The sequence below is a fragment of the Oncorhynchus clarkii genome, chromosome 17 (assembly GCF_045791955.1).
Source record: "Oncorhynchus clarkii lewisi isolate Uvic-CL-2024 chromosome 17, UVic_Ocla_1.0, whole genome shotgun sequence".
Classification (NCBI taxonomy): domain Eukaryota; kingdom Metazoa; phylum Chordata; class Actinopteri; order Salmoniformes; family Salmonidae; genus Oncorhynchus; species Oncorhynchus clarkii.
Genome location: NC_092163.1, coordinates 63,559,170 through 63,572,474, shown reverse-complemented (window position 1 = coordinate 63,572,474; position 13,305 = coordinate 63,559,170).

Here is a 13,305-nt window from a genome sequence, read left to right as displayed (position 1 = left end):
CTCATTGAAAACATCAGAAGTTCTTCAAAGGTAAATGATTTTATTTGAAGGCTTTTATGTTTTTGTTGAAATGCTGCGTGCTGGATGCTAACGCTAATGCTAACGCTAAATGCTACGCTAGCTAGCTACTTTTACACAAATTATTGTTTTCCTATGGTTGAGAAGCATATTTTGAAAATCTGAGATGACAGTGTTGTTTACAAAAGGCTAAGCTTGAGAGATGGCATATTTATTTCATTTCATTTGCGATTTTCATGAATAGTTAACGTTGCGTTATGGTAATGAGCTTGAGTCTGTATTCCTGATACCGGATCCGGGATGGGGAGATCAGAGAGGTTAAACATCTCTAGAGACTATATCTCTCTCTTCATTACTCAATGCCTAGGTTTACCTCCAATGCACTCACATCCTACCTTACCTTTGTCTGTACACTATTCCTTGAATCTATGCTATCGTGCCCAGAAACCTGCTCCTTTTACTCTCTGTTCTGAACGTGCTAGACGGCCAGTTCGTATAGTCTTTAGCCGTACCCTTATCCTACTTCTCCTCTGTTCCTCTGGTGATGTGGAGGTTAATCAAGGTCCTGCAGTGCCTAGCTCCACTCCCACCCCCCAGGTACTCTCATTTGTTGACTTCTGTAAATGTAACATCCTTGGTTTCATGCATGTTAACATTAGAAGCCTACTCCCTAAGTTTGTTTTACTCACTGCTTTAGCACACCCTTCCAACCCAGATGTCTTAGCCGTGTCTGAATCCTGGCTTAGGAAAACACCAAAAACCCTGAAATCTCCATTGCTAGCTATAACATTTTCCGCCAAGATAGAACTGCCAAAGGGGGCGGTGTTGCAATCTACTGCAAAGATAGAAAGTAATACAGAACTCTGCAGGCTAAGTCTGTACCGAAACAATTTGAGCTTCTACTTCTAAAAATGCACCTTTCCAGAAACAAGTCTCTCACTGTTGCTGCTTGCTATAGACCTCCCTCTGCTCCCAGCTGTGCCCTCAATACTATTTGTGAACTGATTGCCCCCATCTATCTTCTGAGCTCATGCTACTAGGTGACCTAAACTGGGACATGCTTAACACCCCGGCCATCCTACAAACTAAGCTTGATGCCCTCAATCTCACACAAATTATCAATGAACCTACCAGGTACAACCCCAAATCAGTAAACACGGGCACCCTCATAGATGTCATCCTAACTAATTCGCCCTCCAAATACACCTCTGCTGTTTTCAATCAAGATCTCAGCAATCATTGCCTGCATCCGTAATGGGTCTGTGACCAAACGACCACCCCTCATCACTGTCAAACGCTCCCTGAAACACTTCTGTGAGCAGGCCTTTCTAATCGACCTGGCCGGGGTATCCTGGAATGACATTGACCTCATCCCGTCAGTAGATGATGCCTGGCTATTCTTTAAAAGTGCCTTCCTCACCATCTTAAATAAGTATGCCCCTCTCAAAAAAATTAGAATTAGGAATAGATATAGTCCTTGGTTCATGCCAGACCTGTCTCCCCTTGACCAGCACAAAAACATCCTGTGGCGTTCTGCATTAGCATCGAATAGCCCCCGTGATATGCAACTTTTCAGGGAAGTTAGGAACAAATATACACAGGCAGTTAGAAAAGCTAAGGCAAGCTTTTTCAAACAGAAATTTGCATCCTGTAGTACTAACTCAAAAAAGTTCTGGGACACTGTAAAGTCCATGGAGAATAACAGCACCTCCTCCCAGCTGCCCACTGCTCTGAGGCTAGGAAACACTGTCACCACCGATAAATTCACTATAATTGAGAATTTCAATAAGCATTTCTCTACGGCTGGCCATGCTTTCCACATGGCTACCCCTACCCCGGTCAACTGCCCGGCACCCTCCACAGCAACCCGCCAAAGCCCCCACCATTTCTCCTTTACCCAAATCCAGATAGCCGATGTTCTGAAAGAGCTGCAAAATCTGGACCCCTACAAATCAGCCGGGCTAGACAATCTGGACCCTCTCTTTCTAAAGTTATCTGCCAAAATTGTTGAAACCCCTATTACTAGCCTGTTCAACCTCTCTTTCGTATCGTCTGAGATTCCCAAAGATTGGAAAGCTGCCGCTGTCATACCCCTCTTCAAAGGGGGTGATACTCGACCCAAACTGCTACACACCTATATCTATCCTACCCTATCTTTCTAAGGTCTCCGAAAGCCAAGTTAACAAACAGATCACTGACCATTTCGAATCCCACCATACCTTCTCCGCTATGCAATCTGGTTTCAGAGCTGGTCATGGGTGCACCTCAGCTACGCTCAAGGTTCTAAATGACATCATAACCGCCATCGATAAGAGACTACTGTGCAGCCGTATTCATCGACCTGGCCAAGGCTTTCGACTCTGTCAATCACAACATTCTTATTGGCAGACTCGACAGCCTTGGTTTCTCAAATGATTGCCTCGCCTGGTTTACCAACTACTTCTCTGATAGAGTTCAGTGTGTCAAATCTGTGTTGTGTTGTCTGGACCTCTGACAGTCTCTACGGGTGTGCCACAGGGTTCAATTCTCGGGCCGACTCTCTTTTCTGTATACATCAATGATTTTGCTCTTGCTGCTGGTGATTCTCTGATCCACCTCTACGCAGACGACACCATTCTGTATACTTCTGGCCCCTCCTTGGACACTGTGTTAACTAACCTCCAGATGAGCTTCAATGCCATACAACTCTCCTTCCGTGGCCTCCAACTGCTCTTAAGCGCAAGTAAAACTAAATGCATGCTTTTCAATCGATCGCTGCCCACACCTGCTCGCCCGTCCAGCATCACTACTCTGGATGGCTCTGGCTTAGAATACGTGGACAACTACAAATACCTGGGTGTCTGGTTAGACTGTAAACTCTCCTTCCAGACTCAAATTAAGCATCTCCAATCATCCCAAATTAAATCTAGAATCGGCTTCCTATATCACAACAAAGCATCTTTCACTCATGCTGCCAAACATCCCCTCGTAAAACTGACCATCCTACCGATCCTAGACTTCGGTGATGTCGTCTATAAAATAGCCTCCAACACTCTACTCAACAAACTGGATGCAGTCTATCACAGTGCCATCCGTTTTGTCACCAAAGCCCCATACACTACCCACCATTGCGACCTGTACGCTCTCGTTGTTTGGCCCTCTCTTCATACTCGTCGCCAAACCCACTGGCTACAGGTTATCTACAAGTCTCTGCTAGGTAAAGCCCGGCTTATCTCAGCTCACTGGTCACCATAGCAGCACCCACTCGTAGCACGCGCTCCAGCAGGTATATTTCACTGGTCACCCCCAAACCCAATTCCTCCTTTGGTCGTCTTTCCTTCCAGTTCTCTGCTGCCCATGACTGGAACGAATTGCAAAAATCTCTGAAGCTGGAGACACATCTCCCTCACTATCTTTAAGCACCAGCTGTCAGAGCAGTTTACAGATCACTGCACCTGTACTTAGCCTATCTGTAAACAGCCCATCTATCTACCTACCTCATCCCCATACAGGTATTTATTTATTTTGCTCCTTTGCACCCCAGTACCTGCACATTAATCTTCTGCCGATCTACCATTCCAGTGTTTAATTGCTATATTGTAATTACTTTGCCACCATGGCCTATTTATTTCCTAAACTTACCCAATTTGCACTCACTGTATATAGACTTTTTTGTTTTCTTTTGTTCTACTCTATTATTGACTGTATGTTTTGTTTATTCCATGTGTAACTCTGTGTTGTTTTATGTGTTGAATTGCTACGCTTTATCTTGGCCTGGTCATAGTTGCAAATGAGAACTTGTTCTCAACTAGCCTACCTGGTTAATTAAGTAAAGGTGAAATAAAAAAAGATATAAAAAAAATTCCATGTGTTATTTCATAGTTTTGATGTCTTCACTATTATTCAACAATGTAGAAAATAGTCAAAATAAAGAAAAACCCTTGAAAAGTAGGTGGGTCCAAACTTTTGACTGGTAAGGTATTTGCTCCGGGAGGTGTTAGCTGGGCACGTTCATTTCGTCTTTTAGAACCCAGCTAATGAAGTCACAAACAGGCTGACCCTCTGGGAGATGCAGGAGATGGAGGGAAACTTGGGGTCTAATTGGCAGCACCCTTGTTTCCAGTGTAATTGCACTTATCTAGTGAGTCACCTTTGAGGGTCATTAAGACCTTTAGGATTAATTGAGCAGAGCGTGGCTCCACCACGACGAAGAGGAGCTGGAGAATGGAATATTTGGCCCATTACTCTGATAGAAAACTCTCCGAGTATGACAAATCTGCTCATGTGGGACACAGAGCGGCTAAATCGCTCCTTGACTTTGACTAATAAATGCATGGCATTTATAGAATTCTAGCGGTTATCTTCTTTCACAGCTCTCTCTCTCAAAGATGCAGATACTTTCTTTATATTATTACAAGGATGCATTTAATATACAGTACCAGTCAAAAGTTTGGACACATCTACTCATTCAAGGGTTTTTCTTTATTTGCACTATTTTCTACATTGTAGGATAATAGTGAAGACAAGACTATGAAATAACACATATGTATAACGATCATCTGTTGAAGGTGTGGTAGGTGTTCATACTTTTATTTAAACTGAACACTAAATAACAAAGAGCATGAACAAAAACCGAAACAGTCCTGTCAGGTGCAGAAACAGAAAATAACTACCCACAAAAACCCTGTGGGAAAAAGCTACCTAAGTATGGTTCCCAATCAGAGACAACAATAGACAGCTGTCCCTGATTGAGAACCATACCCAGCCAAAACAAAGAAATAAAAAAACATAGAAAAAGGAACATAGAATGCCCACCCAAATCACACCCTGACCAAACCAAAATAGAGACATAAAAAGCTCTAAGGTCAGGGCGTGACAATATGGAATAACTTAGTAACTGTCACGCCCTGGTCGAGGTATTTTGTGTTTATCTTCATTTATTTGGTCAGGCCAGGGTGTGGCATGGGTTTTTGTATGTGGTGTGTTTTGTCCTGGGGTTTTGTTAGGTATTGGGTTTGTGGTTTAGTGGAGTTCTCTAGCAAAGTCTATGGCTGTCTGAATTGGTTCTCAATCAGAGGCAGGTGATTATCGTTGTCTCTGATTGGGAGCCATATTTAGACAGCCATATTCTTTGAGTGTTTTGTGGGTGATTGTCCTTAGTGTCCGTATTCTGTGCTTATGTGCACGAGTATTAGGCTGTTTCGGTTTTCGTTTATGGGTTTTGTAGTGTTTGTATTTAGATTCATGTTGTTTCAGTTTAATAAACATGGATTGCAATAGCCACGCTGCATTTTGGTCTGATCCTTGCTACACCTCCTCGTCCGAGGAGGAGATAGAAGAAAGCCGTTACAGTAACCTAAAAAGTTTAAAACAAATCAAAATATATTTGATATTTGAGAATCTTCAAAGTAGCTGCCTTGATGACAGCTATGCACACTCTTGGCACACTTTTTTTCAGTCCAGATTTTTGGTTCCAACCGCTGTGTCTTTGTGAGACACAGAGTAGGTAAACGGATGATCTCATTTGTGTCACCGTGGAGGAGGTGGTGTGATGGTGTGGGGGTGCTTTGTCAGTCAGGAAGTTAAAGCTTGGTTGCGAATGGGTCTTCCAAATGGACAATGACCCCAAGCATACTTCTAAAGTTGTGGAAAAATGGCTTAAGGACAACAAAGTCAAGGTATTGGAGTGGCCATCACAAAGCCCTGACCTCAAGCCTATAGAAAATGTGTGGCAGAACTGGAAAAAGCGTAGGCGAACAAAGAGGCCTACAAACCTGATTCAGTTACACCAGCTCTGTCAGGAGGAATGGGCCAAAATTCACCCAACTTATTGTGGGAAGCTTGTGGAAGGCTACCCGAAACGTTTGACCCAAGTTAAACAATTTAAAGGCAATGCTACCAAATACTAATTGAGTGTATGTAAACTTCTGACCCACTGGGAATGTGCTGAAAGAAGTCATAATCTCTGCTATCATTCTGACATTTCACATTCTTAAAATAAAGTGGTGATCCTAACTGACCTAAGACAGGGAATTTTTACTAGGATGAAATGTCAGGAATTACGAAAAACTGAGTTTACATGTATTTGACTAAGGTCTATGTGAACTTCCGACTTCAACTGTACATCATTCAACTAATGAAGTTTGATATGACTGAAAAATAATGTGGGAATCTCATGCATGGTAATAACTACAGTACATGTGTATATAGGACTTGCATCATTGGCACAATAAAGTTATTATATTCTACTCTATCCATATGCTTCATTAATACTATTCACTTGAAGGTGATACTCAATCTATGATAGCTGAGGTTCATAGATTAGTATGAATATTAGTTCAGAACCTAATGTTTTACGGTCCATACAAAGATCGGCTACACATCCATCGTTACCCATCTTTCCACAAAAGCTGCAGCTTTAGCAGAGCAAGGGGAACAACTACTTCAAGGTCTCAGAGCAAGTGACGTCACCGATTGAAACGCTATTATCGCACACCCCGCTAGCTAGCTAGCCATTTCACACCAGTTACACATAGGCTTCATTAATGCCATTCAGACTTGACTCAACTATGATAGCTGAGGTTTATAGATTGGTATGAATATTTGTTTTAGCATCCATACACAGATTGGCTACATACTGTAGCTAGCTACACATCAATAGGCATACAGTTATTTTTATCATCCACTGCACAATAGTGGGGCGGCAGGGTAGCCTAGTGGTTAGAGTGTTGGACTAGCAACCGGAAGGTTGCAAGCTCAAACCCCCAAGCTGACAAGGTACAAATCTGTCGTTCTGCCCCTGAACAGGCAGTTAACCCACTGTTCCTAGGCCATCATTGAAAATAAGAATTTGTTCTTAACTGACTTGTAAGTAAAAAGTAAGTAAATGGTTAGCTAGCTATGTTACTTTAGCTGCATTGCATGGCAAGCTTACACAAGTGTACATTCAATTTGCAGTAAATGCTTTAGCTGGCTAGTTTCTTTACATCCACTGATTCACAAGATGACAGCCTGGTTTGCTGGTTTTCTCAGGAGTCCCTAAAACATTAAACAACACAAATTACAAATTCATTTTCCTAATACTAGCTAGCTGGCTAATGTTAGCTAGTCAGATAATATGCTAAATCGTAAATTAACTTTATGACAAAAAAGTATGCACCAACATTTGTCTCTACATTAACTAACATATTCCTCTCAATTATAATTTGTTTGCTTGATTCGTTATGACGTTATAACCACTTACATCTGGTTCCACCATAATGTTTTGTCAGCCATATTTTTTGAAGAATTCCACAAGGCAAGGGTGGCTCGTGTCAAAATTCGTCATTGGAACCACTCGATATGATTGTTGATAAATAAACCTTGGGACCCAAATGCATAATGAGTGCTCTAACTCCCCCCTGTGGTGGTCTGGAGAAATGACGCCGTGACGCTGAGTAAGTCCCGCTGTGCAAGCTCGCATCTTTTAAAGGAGAGACCACTGTATAGTCAAATACAGTATGGAAATTATATTTACCATCTACTATTCTTTCTATTCAGTGCTTCAAAAATAACCGTTTGGAAATGTGTAGCTTGTATTTTTTGCAATTGGATTCTATGATAGGCTTAGCATTTAGTCATTTTAATTATCATTATCTGATTTATTGGTGAGTAAAATAAATCTATTCCTGGTATTTCACAGAACACTTTGATTTGCATGAATGACTCAGGTGTGAAAGCACAATGAATGCAGAATCAAAGGTTCTGAACATAAGATTACAAGTGTTACAAGTTTAGAGTTTTGTAGAGTTTTGAAAATATACCACTTATACCACTTACATCTGAAAAATGTGCCAAAGTGATTGGAAAAAAACTGTCATGAATGTGTTGGTGCCTTTCTTCCCTCCCAACTCTGGCTGGTTTCACGTGGGTAGAGAATCTGCTGTTGGAAGTAGGGATGGATGCGGATGGGCCTGGCCTTTCATTTGCATGCTACATTGTGCATGTTCCACGAGCAGAGACTGCACGCTGTCTCCCACGATCACTGACAGGCAGTGTGTGCGTGTGTGTAAATTTGTGAGCAAGGCTGTAATCTCTTAGTAACGCAATTCTTTCTCTCATTGAAAAAGAGGGGAAAAACAGACGAAAAGGGCATTTTTGTATTTGGTCTCTTCCAAGGGAAAAACCTCGAAAGGACAGAGCCCTGAACAACTGCATTGAGAAAGAGAAATAGAGCATCATCTAGCCAAATGCCAACATGATAAATCCAGCCTTTACAAGCAGTCTCTGCTGTAAGTGTGCTCATGTCCCAGAATTAATAATCAGATCTATCAAATTGTTTTGGAATAATTAATGCCAACAGGGTTGTCATATATCCCCACTCCAGGGTATATAAATCCAGCCTTTAAAAATAAGTTATGGCTAATATATACCACCAGCGCTGCCCTGTGAGCTGCCTTAGGGGGGGAATGTGTTTTTTATTGGTAGCGGGGATGTCGCTTGTTAAACAAGTTTGGCTTGAGCTCTGCTGGTGTCAGCCCGATGCGAAAGAGATATCTATCTCCAACCCGTGTCAGGAATCTGATTGATGAAGAGGGAGAGGAGGTTGTCATTGTTTCAAATGGTTTTACCTCTGTATCATACTCCACATCCCCCTACCGCCCCCACATTGCTACAGTAACATGGTTCAAATGGATTCAGACGGAAAGCTCAGAAGAACAGCTACACACATACTCTAGAACAGAGTGGTAATGGCCTAAGACATGGGCTCTGAGGTGGTTAGGAATGCCTGGATGGGGACCTCTTACATCGAGAACCACACCAATTGCTATATTATTCAGAGCTAACTCAAAACATATAAGCTCTATATCTTTAGGATTCAAGACAAATCAAACATATATATTCTGACATCACAATCCTTGTTTGACTATTTCACAAGGGACAGTCCATGGAGATCTTCTCATCTCATACACATGACTCAATATATAATGTACTGTGTTTGGTGTCCTAAACAAACACAAAACAATTGGCTTTTGGTGGACCAGATATTCAGGCAGAATCACACAATCTGTAGATCAAATGGAAGCGTCTGGTGAGTGGTGTCAGGCCACATGCAAATGTAGCATGCATGGTCATGTTTTGGAGAGAGAAAAATCTATTCACAGTGTAAGGACTGATCACACTAAGTCAGTGTAGAGGGCAAAGATTGATGGCTTTCGAGATAAAGGTAATCTTATTAAAATGTCATTAATAAAACATTGTTCATTAAGTGGAGTAATAAAGCTCCCATCAGTGCTGTTAGCTATGACTGACACCTAATCAATGCCTGGTGGAGCCATGGTCACTTCCAATCGTCTGAAGCAATCCACATTTACACAGCATTACCAAGCATGAAGAAAGTGGAATCCAGGTGTTTCCAAACTCATGCTATTTATAATTGTATTTCCCAAATGTTCGTCAAAGTTTTATTCTTGGGGGAGTCTGCCTATTCCACAGGGAAATAATAGCTTGTTTTTGAACCTGTTTGCTGGTTTAACAGTAGTTTATTTTCAGGAAAGCATTGGCTGAGTTTTTTTCTTCAGATCAAGCAACAACTGCATCTTAGCTAAGGGTCTGCATTCACACGAGTGATAGAGGTTACCTTGAGTCAAGTGAGAATAGATCAGAAACACATCACAGCTTGATAAAAGGCCTGATCTCTTAAAAACCATGAGGGAGTAGACAATTGCGCACTAGCAGCAGTCTAAGCAGAAAGACCCTGTACAATTTGTAAACATTTTTGACCTACAATCTTTTTGTTAAAAGAATGAACAATTAATATAGCTAATTAATATAATCAGAATCCACCACAGCGTTAAGACTGAAGCTAGCAAGTCATTTGTTTGGCTAACTAACTAACATTAGCTGGCTAGCTGTTTTGGTTTGAATGCCAACCAGTGTCTGGAGGTTGAGGATGGAGAGAAGCCAAAAGCAAGGCAGCAGAGTTCTGCAGTGATGAGGATCGTAGGGAGGACAAAGTTACAAGGCTGCTCTTTAATTATTATTGAAATGAGGTGTGCTTTCTTGAGCCACGTGATTGCCATAGCATCATTGTGATATTGTTTTTCTAAATTACTTTTTTGTGTAATCTTTGAAGCACTGAGATTCTTTGAAAAGCACTATATAAGTTGAATAAATTATTAATTGTTTTCTCTTACACTTTCTCCCAGCATGAAACAGACAAATTCTTACAGGAAAAAATATATATAACTTGATTACTGAAACGTTTTAGGCATGGATAGAATTGCCAACTAACTGAAGTGAATTTGAATGGGGATTCATTTTATGCTTGATGAATACATTTTTGGTGGGGTCCAGTGTGGACTGAAGGTGAGCTCTCCATGAGGACATAGGCTGAATCTCAAACCGAACACTCGGCCCCAATATTCCATCAAAGCAGAATAAATATCAGAGAAGCACAAGATTGAACTTCACTCAACTTTCTAGATTTTTTCCCGATTTTTTTCCCGTTAGTTAACACTATCAAGCATTTGTCTATGGAATAGCCTCCCCCTGGAGATCAAGCAAAGAAAACAATTGAAATAGCTTTAAAAAGCAGGTGAAGGTTTTAATTTGGACAAGGTTGTCTAAGTAAGAGAAACCACTCCACTGCCCCTTGTGCCCTCTACTGCTGTTCAAGTGTATTTATTTGAATGATAGGTATGATGTGAAATGAATAGATTGTTGTAATGTGAAATTAATATGGTTGATTTTTAAGGTTAGGGAAAAGTGTAGTGAATAGTGTCACTTTTTAGGATGTCAATATAAATTAATGTATTTATGGTTGTTATATTCTGGGTCCATATAATATTGATATATTCTGGGTCCACAATGTACATTTAGTTTTAAACTGTATGTCTGTTACTTAAAATAAGTTCAATTAAATTCAATGTTTCCCTTTACTGTTGAAATTGTGATCGAATCAACACAAAATTAGCCACTTTCAATGCAACATACCGAAACAAAACAAACAATGGAAGACTTATAAAGGAAAACAAACAATGGAAGACTTATAAAGGAAAACAAACAATGGAAGACTTATAAAGGAAAACAAACAATGGAAGACTTATAAAGGAAAACTAACAATGGAAGACTTATAAAGGAAAACTAACAAAGGAAGACTTATAAAGGAAAACTAACAATGGAAGACTTATAAAGGAAAACTAACAATGGAAGACTTATAAAGGAAAACTAACAATGGAAGACTTATAAAGGAAAACTAACAATGGAAGACTTATAAAGGAAAACTAACAATGGAAGAGATGTTTGTATTTGTATTTATTATGGCTCCCCATTAGCTTCTGCCAAGGCAGCAACTACTTTTCCTGGGGTCCGGCAAAATTAAGGCAGTTATACAACTTTAAACACATTACAATACATTCAGAACAAATTTCACAACACACAAAATGTGTGCCCTCAGGCCCCTACTCCACTACCACATATCTACAACACAAAATCCATGTGTACATGTGTGTATGGTGCGTATGTTGCCTACAGTTGAAGTCGGAAGTTTACATACACCTTAGCCAAATACATTTAAACTCAGTTTCACAATTCCTGACATTTAATCCTAGTAAAAATTCCCTGTCTTAGGTCAGTTAGGATCACCACTTTATTTTAAGAATGTGAAATGTCAGAATAATAGCAGAGAGAATGATTTCTTTCAGCTTTTATTTCTTTCATCACATTCCCAGTGGGTCAGACGTTTACATACACTCAATTGGTTTAACTTGGGTCAAATGTTTCGGGTAACCTTCCATAAGCTACCCACAATAAGTTGGGCGAATTTTGGCCCATTCCTCCTGACAGAGCTAGTGTAACAGTGTCAGGTTTGTAGGTCTCCTTGCTCACACACACTTTTTCAGTTCTGCCCACAAATGTTCTATAGGATTGAGGTCAGGGCTTTGTGATGGCCACTCCAATACCTTAACTTTGTTGTCCATAAGCCATTTTTCCACAACTTTGGAAGTATGCTTGGGGTCATTGTCCATTTGCGACCAAGCTTTAACTTCCTTACTGATGTCTTGAGATGTTGCTTCATGATATCCACATAATTTTCCTACTTCATGATGTCATCTATTTTGTGAAGTGCAACAGTCCCTCCTGCAGCAAAGCATCCCCACAACATGATGCTGCCATCCCCGTGCTTCACGGTTGGGATGGTGTTTTTCGGCTTGCAAGCCTCCCCCTTTTTTCTCCAAACATAACGATTAACAGTTGTATTTTTGTTTCATCAGACCAGAGAACATTTCTCCAAAAAGTACGATCTTTGTCCCCATGTGCAGTTGCAAACCGTAGTCTGGCTTTTTTTATGGCGGATTTGGAGCATTGGCTTCTTCCTTGCTGAGCGGCTTTTCAGGTTATGTCGATATACGACTCGTTTTACTGTGGATATAGATACTTTTGTACCTGTTTCCTCCAGCATCTTCACAAAGTCCTTTGCTGTTGTTCTGGGATTGATCTGCACGAGACAGAACGTGTCTCCTTCTTGAGTGGTATGACGGCTGCGTGGTCCCATGGTTTTTATACTTGCGTACTATTGTTTGTAAAGATGAACTTGGTACCTTCAGGCGTTTGGAAATTACTCCCAATGATGAATAAGACTTATGGAGGTCTACAATTTTTTCTGAGGTCTTGGCTGATTTATTTTGATTTTCCCATGGTGTCAAGCAAAGAGGCACTGAGTTTGAAGGTAGGCCTTGAAATACATTTACAGGTACACCTCCAATTGACTCAAATGATGTCAATTAGCCAATCACTTGTTTCTAAAGCCATGACATAATTTTCTGGAATTTTACAAGCTGTTTAAAGGCACAGTCAACTTAGTGTATGTAAACTTCTGACCTACTGGAATTGTGATACAGTGAATTATAAATGAAATAACCTGTCTGTAAACAATTGTTGTGCTGTTTGTAACTACAGGCACTGGTTACGGTTTTAAACTTTGCCTTGAGTGGGCAGCTTGATGAAAGCAAATCAATATTTAAATCACCCAGAAAATATAACTCCTAATATCACACATTATCAAGCATTTCACACGTTATCCAGATACTGACTGTTAGCAGCTTCCAACAAGAATGGGCTTTAGGTGAGGCAGATGAACCTGTAGCCTTATTACTTCAACAGTATTTAACATGAGATCCTCTCTAATCTTTGCAGGAATGTGGTTCTTCATATAAACAGCCACACCTCCAGCTTTGGCATTTCAGTCTTTTGTATAAATGTTATAACCTTGCATTGCTACCACTGTATCATCAAAGGTATTGTCTATGTGAGTTTCAGAGATAAATG